This window comes from Talpa occidentalis, unplaced genomic scaffold, assembly GCF_014898055.3.
Source record: "Talpa occidentalis isolate TD23 unplaced genomic scaffold, MPIMG_talOcc4v2.1 talOcc4.14, whole genome shotgun sequence".
In the NCBI taxonomy this organism is placed as follows: domain Eukaryota; kingdom Metazoa; phylum Chordata; class Mammalia; order Eulipotyphla; family Talpidae; genus Talpa; species Talpa occidentalis.
This window is the reverse complement of record NW_023601433.1, coordinates 35,024,303-35,036,943: the sequence shown is the minus strand read 5'-3', so window position 1 is coordinate 35,036,943 and position 12,641 is coordinate 35,024,303.

Here is a 12,641-nt window from a genome sequence, read left to right as displayed (position 1 = left end):
CCCAGCCAGCCGGTGAGGGTCCCACATGGTGCAGCAGACCTCCCCGACACAGGCGCTGCTCCCCTCAGCAGTGTATTTCGGTCCATCTGCCTGTTCTGTTCCCCTCTCTGTCTCTGGTGAATCCTCTCACCCTCCTGCACATCTGGCCAGTACCCTGGTTCTTATATAAACAAACAAACAAACAAATAAATAAATCTACAAAAAAAAAATAAATCTTACCTGGAATAATAAATAGGTTAAAGAGATATACAAATGAACATTTTAACCAAGTTAAAATCATTTGTGGGGTTTGTGAATGTAAACTGGATCGCAACCCCAAGGCCTCCAGGCTTTGGCTCTTGGGAACTCTTGGGATATTCAGTGAGAAACAAAAGCAACCAGTAGCTCCACCTCTGCCAAGGAATTCCTCTGTGTACAGAATGCTGTTAGCTTTTCACATGCTTCACTCCTTTGCTGTTCATAACACCATAACTTTGTTTTTGCTTTTAGTTGCAATATTAGTATTATTATAATATTCATCTACAGGAGAAGAAACCGAGGTTTAAAAAGTTTAAACATTCATCAGCTGGTAGAGCCTGGGTTTAATTCTAGATAGTCTGACTCTAAGTCAATATTTTTAATCATTATTCACTTATTTGTTCATTCAACAAATATATATTGAGCACCTTCTTGGGGTCAGATATGCTCTAAGTTAGCCAAATAAATGGAAACATTCTTTTATGGAGTTGACAGGTTAGTTGTGGGGAGTAACCAAGTAGAATGACCAAGTAGGATATAGACAACAAACAATAATAAGTAAGAAATAACATGTTAAATGGTGTTCTAAGGACAATAAAATAGCGAAGGACAATAAAGAATATTGATGGGTTAAGAAATTTAAGTAGGGTCAGCAGAGTTCCTCATTAAGAAGGTAAGAGCTATGATGTGATGTTTTAATTAAATTTGGGTAGAAAAAACCTTGACTAGAATGAAGAAAAATAATTCTAAAATTACATTATTAAATTACATTAATTAAATGAAAAAGATCTTGAGAACAATCCTTTCTAATGGGTAAAATTTAAAGACAATAGTGAATTAACCATTAATATGACTTACTATGCATAACAAATGCATTCCCTATATTGGTATATTTGTCTAGAAAATGGAAATTTTTTACTATTGGTGAAAATTTGGTCCTAGACATGAGTTCAGGATGCTTTGCAAAAGCTGCAGGTGTGTAGCATTCCATTTTTCAGTAGAAATCACTACGGTCATGCTTGTTTTGACAAAGGATTTCCTTGTTATTTTTAGCTGAATATTGTGTTCTGTTGCTTCAAAGATTGCTTGGGAGCTATTCTACTGCAAATCCAGAGGAGAGTTAAAAAATTTAGCACTGACTGAAAGTGGAATCCTTGAGTTGTAATATGGGTTAAGGTGCCATTGCTTAACACCACTCTTTTCTTTCCCACTTACATAAATGACTTACTAGGAAATTCTGCTGTAAACCATGCCATTGGATCTCAAAAATTTTAATTGCCCATGAATTTAGGCAATTATTGGTTCTCTAAAGAAAGTCTGGGTTCTTTGTGCAACCACCTTATGTTGTCTGTAAATCATATCTTGCAAAATCCCAATAACAGATTACAAAGTCATCAACACAAAGAGAATCAAGAATTGAGTTTGTACTCAGTTGTTAGGTTGGCTGTGAGGTGATAGTTTTGTAAGCACAAGTGGCTGTAACAGCTAATCAGAAAGCCTCATGAAAGTGACAATTGAATTATGTTACACAGAGAGCAAACCTTCCTTATGGACAGTTGGAGCATCTGATGCTGTTGTGAAGTTCAAGTACTTATTGAACAATTACCAAGTGACTGTCCCTGCACAGAGAGCTGAGTGGACATTTGTTTGGATATCTACAGCATACCCACTATGTTTCAGACACTATTTTGATAAAACAAACATTAATTTCCTGCACTCAAAAACTTGCATTCTGTTGAAAGAGTAAAAAACAAACTAATACATATTTATATCATGTCTCAGTGAAAAATAAGGCATGGTAGGGAGATAGTGAGGGACAGGAGTGAGGACTGACTGATTTTACAAATAGCTGTCAGGACAGTTCATTAACAAGGTTGCAGCTGAACAAAGGTTGAAAGGCAATGAGAGAGGAAGACTGGTAGAAACCTGGGCAGAAGGACCAGGAAGTGCAGGAGGGGCTCTGGGTGTGATCTTAGAAGAAGACAAGGAACTGAAGTGGCAGATAGGTCCAGGGAAGGTAGCAGCAGATGAGCTTTGGCAGATAGGAGAGGCACATGCCAAGAATAGTGCACGGGTATTTTGGATAGGGGTGTAGGTACTGAGGCAACAAACCCATGGGCACTAGAGAGACTCTAGGGGAGAGTGAATTAAAGGAAAAAGCAGCAATGGAAGAGAAAAATCAGTGCCCAAAGACAAATTTCTCCTCTCATATTTTTCTGTTTGGGTTGATCCCTAGCTGCACATCATTATCTCCCATAATAGTATACACTCAATCTTTTCCAAGGGCTGAGTCACAGCTGGCCCCAAATCAGTCTGCCTTTGCTGCTGTTTCCTCTGCCTCCTTTTTACTGGACCAGCTCCTTGGAAACCCAACTAAACCAGACTCAGAGTCAAAAGACATTGTTTCTGATTCTGGCTCTGTCATTAGCAACCATGTGACTTTGGTCATTTCCTCATTTTTCAGGTGAGAGATCTCGTGGCCTGAGAGAGAAAATTTAGTCACAGCTTTCTAGAATACATAAGCACTTGGTCTGGTTAGCCTTTATTTACACATTTACATTTATCCTAATTTCCAGCTTGCAGTGTTGCCGATGAACCAACCCATCTTTAATAATATTCTTTATATTTAATTGCATTATTAAATGTCTAATTAAATAATATTTTATAACATGACTTAACCAAGAAAAAGTCCAGTGGAGCCTTCAATTGCAATACACAGAATCCCAGTTTATGGATGAGGTATCTGTCTTCAATGGAGATACATCCCCAAAAGCAGTAATTTTCCTATTTTAGCTCTCCCCAAATCACCTGGTTTTATTTTATTTACTTATTTATTTATTTTTAAAGATTTATTTATGCATACAAGAGCTGGGGTACAGGCCAGAGGTGCAGGGGTGAGAGGATTCACCAGAGACAGAGTAGGGAACAGAACAGGCAGATTGACTGAAATACACTGCTGAGGAGAGCAGTGGGCGAGTCAGGAGAGGTCTGCTGCGCCATGTGGGCTGCTCCCTGGCGGACCGGGGATTGAATTCATGCTGCAGAGGCTGCAGATTGCTTCATAGTGTGGTACTTAACCCCTTGCACCACCAGGGAGGCTCTATTTTATTTATTTTTTAAATATATTTTTATTTATATATATTTTACATCATTGTTCATTTTTAAACAATGTTTGCTTTACAGGGAAAATCACCTGGTTTTAAATAAAGATATCCAAAGAATACCCCAAGATTTGCAATCATACAAAATACAAAGCTATTACAAATGTAATACTTTTGGGGAGAGTGGAAGTGGTAATAGCAGTGGTGATGTTGGTAATGGGCATAGTGTAATATTGGTGATTATGGTGAAGGTGATTGTGCTGATAGGAGATAGCAGAAGTAATGAATGGTGGCATTGCTGATGGTGGTGGAAGCGATGCTTTTGGTGGGAGATAGTGGTGCTGGTGATGATAGTTATGATAATGATAATGCTCAGTTGCAGTGCTATTTTGACTTTCTTTAATTTCCCCAGAGGTTCATCATATGTGATGGTGTGAAGTTCACCAAATCACTGGGAGTGCAACTTCTATTTCTCTACGTGTTGTGCTAGCAAGCACAGGGCAGGTTATCAATTGATCCTGGCAGACAAGTAAAGGAGAGTCCTGGAGGCCTCAGTGGCTTTTTCAGGCTTTCAATGATCTTTCTATAGCATTTGTAGTGAGGCAACCAGGTGCAGGGCAGGCTGGGGACTTGGGGGGCTAGGAGGATGGTAGGTCTTCCAGGCCCCAGCACATCTGTATGCTTCTCTCCTGGTCTCTCCTGGTCTCCCCTGATCTCCTCTGATCTCTCTGCTGCTCTCCACCCTCTTCCCTGTCCTGATCTATTCATTCTCTAAGCTTAGGTGTGCCTACTTTCTCATGCCCATACCATAATCCAAGTATCCACCATCAGCCCACACTCCCAAGTGCCTCCTGCATTCAAGGCTGCAGGTGAGAGCCACAGAGGCCAACATTGCAAAAGCCTGAGCAGTCTTCATTTACCCTATACTATGTGTCTGGGCCTGCAGTGTCTGTACCACTTCCTGAACTATGTCTCCTCAAATCTGATATATAAAATGAATTACAGGGTTGTTCTTCCAAATAACTAGATACTATCTTTTATATCAGCTCAGCAAGTTATGTTTATTGAGTGTTTATCATGTAATAAACATTCTACTTAATACAGTACTATGTATTTTCATTAAATACTTAATACAGTACTATGAAATAGATACTGGTACAAATGCATGATTAAAAGATCAGGACACTAAGGATAGAGGTTTCAATAACATCTAGTAAAAATAAATTACATCTAGTAAGACAGACTCAAACCCAGGAAGCTTCTGCTTGATTCTGTCAGTTACAGCGTGATTAAGCCACTCAGTTTCTATGTGTCCACACAGGGTAGAAACTTATAAAGTGTTGAATGAAAAAATAAAGCAATTGGAAGGTTTAAGAGTTAATCAGATAAAACTGATACTTCATTTATATTAAACTTCTTTTATTCTACTCAAAATTGAAGTAACACTAAAATCTCTGCAAGTATTAATTTCCCACACCTAACCCAATAGATCAATGAATGAAACATATTTATAGAGTTTGGCAAATAACTCATAACTGAGATAGTCACAAATGTTTCTAGGGGTCGTTGACTTCATAAATGTATATGTACTGTTATTGCCCTGCCCACACCCTTTAAGACCTTATCATTTTAATGGCTTCGTACTTCCAACTGTGAGTATCTAGAAATGCTGTGAAATTGATATCAACCCACAGAAACCCTTAATCTGTAGCTGATGGGAGTTAGGTTGTAATTACTCCAGCTGCCTCACCCCTGGCTTGGTGTGACTTTGAGGCTGTGTTTGTTTCAAAACTTCCTGCTGTAATTAAGTTCTAGTTATGGCTTAACAACACACAACACAGTCCCTATTAACTATCTTTCCTTTCCTCTGCTCCCCTGCAGTTTACATAGATCTGCCATGTGTCCTGACATCTTTTGTCTGCTTCCATTTTGGACTGCTCTCCCACCCCCATTAGACATCATTATTGCTCTTAGAAAAGCTTAAATATGCTCAAGAAATACAACTTCCTCTCTTATCTATTGGGAAGAAAGGGCCACTTCACCTGAATGAAGATCAGGCTATAGCTGAGGACTCTACTTCTCACTGCAAGATGCTCTCGGATTATTTTTACGATGCTAAAATTGCCCAGAATCCTCACCTTCCCTTCTTATTTCTTTAGAGCTTCCCCTTGAATCCAGAAACTGCTTCTTATTTTGAAATTTAAAAATCAAGGAAAAAATAAAGTTTCTGGGGCCTCCCCAGTGGCGCAGCGGTTGAGCGCTGGGTTGCGAAGCTGCCCGCAGCCTCTGCAGCACTGGTTCAATCCCCGGCTGCTCCCCGGCCACCAGAGGAGGGTCCCACATGGTGTGCAGACCTCTCCTGCTGCCCGCTGCTCCCCTCAGCAGTGTACTTCGGTCCTTCTGCCTGCTCTGCTCCCCGCTCTGGCTCTGGTGAATTCTCTCACCCTCCCGCGCTTCTGACTGTACCCAGTGCTTGTATAAATAAATAAAAATAAATCTTTAAAAAAAAAAATAAAAATAAAGTTTCTGTGCAGGAAGAGGGGCCTCTGAAAACAATTACAGTTTTTGATGATGAAAAGGTACTGTTAAGAGAATTATGGATAAATATCCAAGTGCCTTTCCTACAAAATTTTTTTTTTTGATCAATAGCAGAAGTTTCAGAGGTTCCAGCAATCTGAATGACTTGGCTATGGTTCAGCTGCATCGCCCAGATAGGTAGCAGCTGCTTTGCTTTCATTTTTGCTTCGATCTGCTATAACATTTCAAAGAAATTTCCCACTTACTCCAAAGTGTGTAGGTCTGCAAGCAGGTTAAGAAAATATAATCTTTTATTTTCCTTTTATTTTATGTAGATGAGAAGGTGGACACTTGCTGAAACTAATGTGATAATCATTTCAGAAGATATATAAATCAAACTATCATCATGTGTGCCTTAAATTTTATACAGCAATTCATGTCAATTATTTCTCAATAAAACTGGGAGGGAGATGGAAATGCAATCTGGCTTTAATAAATAGTCCTCACCTTCTTATGGGGATTCTATTCTTGAAGGTTTTCATAGTGCTTCTTCCTTGCTAATCACACAGTAAATTTCCCAGGGACATGGCTGGGAGGTCAATATCACAACTGAATGTGGAAATTTGTACAATGTTGCAAATTCTTTATATGGGATAAAAGAGATGTCCTGATTGGATAGGGTGTTATGACATCCTTGAAGAGCTAATGACCACTATTTCCTGTTCTCTGTAGGGATAGTAACAATAATGAGCTTGATTTGTCTCATTGTCTTTGGATGAGTGCTTTTACTGACTCAGATGACATTTTCTACCTACATATGTTCATTTGGCAAGCAATCAGTGCATCTGCTCTGTCCTAGCTCTCTACTGGGTAGTTGGGTTAAAGTGTGAATAAGAAAGTCTTTGCTTTAGGGATATCACTGATTAGTAGAAAAGAAAGATATATAAATGAATAATTACAATATCACTAAGTGCATTGATAAAGCTGTGATGTGGTGTTAGCCAAATATCTGGCTGTTGGTGATTAGTGTTAAGCACTCTTCTCCTTTCTCTAGTTTCATACGCATGAACTTCCAAAAGTCCTCCTTCCTTTTGCAGAGTCTTGACAAAACGCTATTGGTTTTATGCAGAGCTCTACTTTATTTTTTGTAAATGTCAACTGCTGTGTCTGAGAAACTGAGAAACACACCCTTTCCTTGGACCTTATTCTTTTTTTTTAAAAAGATTTTATTTATTTATTTATTTATGCATACAAGAACTGGAATATAGGCCAGAGTTATGGGAGACTGAGAAGATTCACCAGAGAGAGTGGGGAACATAACAGGTAGATTGAAATACACTGCTGAGGGGAGGAGAAGGCTAGACAGGAGAGGTTTGTTGAGCCATGTGCATCACCTCCCTGGCCAGGAATTGAACTTATGCTGAAGTGATGTGATGATAGTGCTGAGACTTAACCCCTAGGCCACCAGGAAGGCCCTGGACCTGGTTCTTAAAACTAACAGTTCTCAATACTCCTTGGTTTCTCAGCTACTAATAAAGAGCTCACCTCTTCTCAGAGCACAATATTACTGTTTAATTTTACAACAAACATTTCTTGAATGTTAACATTATAATGGAGATGTGATGGTAAGGTGTGCATGTGTGTGGGCTCATATGGCAGCCATTCTTCTACTCTTCCTTTAGAGTGTGCTATTACAATATCACTCTAAACAGTTTAATTATAGTTTTTTTCTAGCACTTTCCATCATGTCTTTGTTTTTGATATATACATTGTTTATCCATTTGTCATCCTGGTGTTGTTCTATTTGTTTAGATATAATTTAGTTGCAAATGTATAGAGGAGGTGAGCCTGTTACCTTCATTCTGCCACCATCTTGTGGACTCCACCCAATGCTACAGCAATTGGTACAGAATTGAGAGAGGTCTGCAGGGGAGGCAGTCATTTATGCAAGATACATGTAAGTCTTAAGAAACACACACCCTGATTTGACTGTAATCAGATATTTGACAGTTGCAGTGTGAGTCAGCAGCTTTCATCTCCTGCCTGCACCACTGGAGAAAAAAAAATCAACTGCTGGTTGAAGAACCTGTTTACCAGAGCTGAACCAGAGCTGAGATGATACTAGTCTGATATTTGAGATGATTTGACTAAGGGATTTATCAAGAGGAGGTGCTATTAGAGACCCTCATCTGACTTGAGCACCCATAACACCTTAAGGAGCTTGAATGCTAAGCGTTCGCTGACAGTGACCTCCTGGGTTCATGCTGCTCCAGCTTCTATCTCCTATCCCCTGTCATAATTAGAGTTCTGGTCTATAAGAAGGTACAGAAGCATTGGTTTATGAAACAATATAGCCCCAAGTATCTCTGGTAAACAATTCGAGAGTATATCTTGCAACCTGTAAATGTAATATAAGGCCAATTCACTAAGACAAGGTGAATACAAAACTAAAAATAAAGAGACAGTGGCACATAGCACAAATGATAGAATAACAACAACAAAAACCCAAGTGTGAATCCAGCCAACTATGTGACTTGCCGGTTGGGGAGTCAAGGGTATAGTAAAACTATATTTGCTAAGAGTAAGGAAAAAAAAAGTGAATGAACAAAAGGAGAAATATAACAAGGATAGAGAAAGCATGAGACTGTTTCAAGTAAATTAATGACTTAAAGAACATCATACTGGACTTGAAATATATGATAGAGGATCTCAGTAGCAGATAAACACAAGAGCTGATAGACTCAGTTGTTTAAATGTACACTGGTAGAAAAAAAATGAAAACAGTATAAGGGTTGTTTGAAACAATTTAAGGGATACATTATTCATATTATGGGGATCCTAGGAGGATATAAAAGAAAGACATAGAAAATATAGTTTAAAAAAACCCTGAAGTGTCTTAATTGGGAAATAAAATACATCTTCTTATCTAAGAGATCCAAGAATCTCCCCCCTCAAAAAAAAAAAAAAAATCCAAATAAACACATCCCAAGACAAATAGTAAAGCTGCTGCAAATAGGTTGTAAGTAAAGAATACTATAAGAGTCCAAAGGAAGAATTACATAAAATGAAACACTTAATAGGTTATATACACACTTCTTGGTAGAAACCTTTCAGGCAAGAGGAAATGATAGGAAATATTTGAGGGTCTCAAAGAAAAAGTCTTCCAACTTAGAATACTTTATCCAAACAATCATTCAAGACTGAAGGAAGGAAAAGCAGCTTTGTAGGAAAAAAAGGTTAAAAAATCAATAACTAAGGCACTTGAAAGAAATACTAAATGTATACAATAAAAAAAAATTCATCTAGAAGCAATAGATACCAGGCCTCCCTGGTGGTGCAGCAGGTTCAGCACAGCACTGTAAAGCTGTCCACAGCCTGTGCAGTGCAGATTCAATTCCCGGCCGGCCAGGGAGATTCCCACATGGCACAGCAGACACTTCCTGTCACACCTGCTGCTCCCCTCATCAGTGCTTTCTGCCTGTTCTGCTCCCTACTCTGTCTCTGGTGAATTCTCTCACCCTCCCACACCTCTGGCCTGTACCCCAGCTCATGTCTTTTTTAAAAAAGAAGTAATAGGGGCCTCTCGTAGTGGTGCAGGCGGTTGAGCACAGCGCTGTGAAGCTGTCCACAGCCACTGCAGCGCCAGTTCGATGGTTCGATCCCAGCTTGCCAGTGAGTGTCCCACATGGCGTGGCAGATCTCTCCTCCCTCGCCCACTGCTCCCCTCAGCAGTGTATTTCGTCAGTCTGCCTGTTCTGTTCCCCACTCTGTCTCTGTTGAATCCTCTCACCCTCCCATGCATCTGGCCTGTATCCTGGTTCTTGTATAAAATAAATAAATATTTTTTTTAAAAAGTAATAGATACCAAAATTGCAAATTGTGGAGGAGGGCAAGAATAGAAATGTCACCCCTCAAACAGTTTTGATCAAACCATCCACAAAGCCACAAATATAGACCATACAACAAATCACAGGATAACTTTCAAACAAAATTTAATAGAACAAACACATAGGACAATGGAAATGAAAACTAAACAAAATATAAAAGGAAGGTATAGAAAATAAAATGATAATGACAACTATAAAACACACACACAATAAAATCACAACAAATAACAAAAGTTTAAATAATCACCTTTAATAAAAATGGCTTGAATTACCAATTTCAATATAGAGAGTGACTAAATGAATCACAAGTCCAACTTTTCTTATTTATAGGAAATATATCTTACTACTAAAGACAAAAACAACCTTTAATAAAAGGTTTAAAGAAAATCCTACATGCAAATTGTTATTCAAAAAAAGAGTTAGGTACACCTATACTTATATCATATAAAATAAACTGCCAGTTTAAAAAGGTTATAATCTTTTTATACAGAAATAGACATTATATAATTATTACGGGTCTAATAAAAATAAAGATAGAAAACTTATAAAGCTATATGCACCAAATGATGGAGAACCAAACCATATAAAAACAACATAATAGAATTAAAAAGAGATGTCCCCAACAACATAAAAATAGTCCACTTACAACTACAGACAGAACAGCAAGAAAGAGAATAAATAAGGAAACACTAGTCTTAAATTTTGAGTTAGTTCATAAGACTTAATAGATATCTACAGAACATTATACCCCAAAATAGCAGAAAATGCATTTTTTCCCAAGTGCACATGGAATATTTTCATAAAACTTATGAAGACTAAAATGACACCAACCATTCTTTCAGATCATAACACTACAAAACTAAAAAAAAAAAAAAATCAACTACAAAAAATAGAAAAAAATACAAATATATGGAAATTAAACAATATACTGCTCAATAATTACTGGGTTAAAGAAGAAATTACAGTAGAAATTAAAAAAAATACCTGTAGACTAATGAAAATGAGGCACAAGCAATCAGATGTTATGAGATGCAGCAAGAGTGATATTAAGAGGGAACTTAATTGAAGTACAGGACAACAATAAAAAGGAAGAAAAATCCTAAATAAACAATTTAACATTATACCTAAAGCAACTTGCAAAATAAGAACAAAGCCAAAAGTTAGTAGAATAAATAATACATATTATTGTGGAAATAAGCGTAATAGAAATAAAAAGACTACAAAAGAGCAATGAAACAAAGAATTGGTTCTTTGAGAAGAAGAACAAAATTGATAAATCTTTAGTTAGGTTAACAAAGAAAAGAAACCTTTCATAAGTAGAATTGGAGTTGAATAAAAGCTATCACTACAGATAGCTTAGAAATACAAAGGTCATAAGAGATTACTATCAACAACTACATCAATAAATTTGATAATCTTGAAAAATGGACAAATTTTTAAAACAATGCAGTTTACCAAGATTGAACCAAAAGGAAGAGAAACCTGGATGAGATCAATTACAGTTATAGAAATGTAAACAATAATCAAATATCTCCCCAAAAGAAAAACCCAGGACCAGATATTTTTGCCTGTGAATTTTTTTTAAAGATTTATTTATTTATACATACAAGAGTTGGGGTACAGGCCAGAGGTGTGGAGAGTGAGAGGATTCACCAGAGACAGTGAGGAGCAGAACAGGCAAATAGACTGAAATACACTGCTGAGGGGAGCAGTGGGCGAGACAGGAGAGGTCTGCTGCGCCAATGTGGGTTGTTCCCTGGCAGGCCAGGGATTGAACTTGTGCTGCAGAGGCTGCAGATTGCTTCATAGTGTGGTGCTTAACCTCTTGTGCCACCAGGGAGGCCCGCCTGTGATGTTTTTTTAAAGATTTATTTATATATGCATACAAGAACTGGGGTATAGGCCAGAGGTGCAGAGGGTGACAGGATTCATGACAGACAGAGTGGGGAGCAGAACATTGCCTGTGAATTTTATCAAAGCTCTAAATATGGCATTCTTAAAAGTACACTGATGATTGGGCCAGAGGTGTGAGATACACCACAGTCTGCTGGTGATATAAGAGTCACCGGTCCTTCCCTGGACTTGATAAGCATTTAAACAGTCTGTTTACACTCAATCTGCAACATTCCACAGTACCTATCTTTGGCTCAATTCACAAGCTGCTGAACATTTGGCTTGGTCAAGAGTCTCTGAGAAAAGGCCCTACCAATAAAATCTGTTGAGGGTAGAACTAAGCTGTAGTTATAAAGGGAGTTGACATTCAGATCTCCTAAGAGAAACCCATTGGTGGTCCACCTTGATCAGCCTAGACAAGTCTTGACAGATTCATTCCTCTGTTTCAATGGCTGCAGCACCAAGGAAAACTTTTGCCCTTGGCAAGCAATTCCAGCAACATCTATATCCCCTACAAATGCAGTCCACACCTTATAGGCAGGGTTCTTGATCACCACCCTGCGCTGGCTCTTGAACTCAAGTCATCCTGATTGGTGTTGAGGTTTCAACCAACATAAGGACAGAAAACACAGCAGCCAGTCCAAAACCCTTAGCCTGCAATTCTAAAGCAAGATTTAGAAATACAAAGTGGACAGAAGTAAAGCAACCTATCTTAAACTATAGAAATAATGACAGAGCATCAGACATGAGGAAGAAGGAGGGAATTCACCCCAAATAGTGGAAAAAAATTTGAAAAAAAATTCCCAATGCAATGGAATAAAAACAAATTACCAGGGGCCTCCCTGGTGGCGCAGCAGTTGAGCGCTGGGCTGCGAAGCTGCCCGCAGCCTCTACAGTGCTGTTTCGATCCCTGGCGACCTGGCGAGGGTCCCACATGGCGCGCAGACTTCTCCTCCCCTCATCAGTGTACTTCATCGGTCTGCCTGTTCTGTTCCCCACTCTGGCT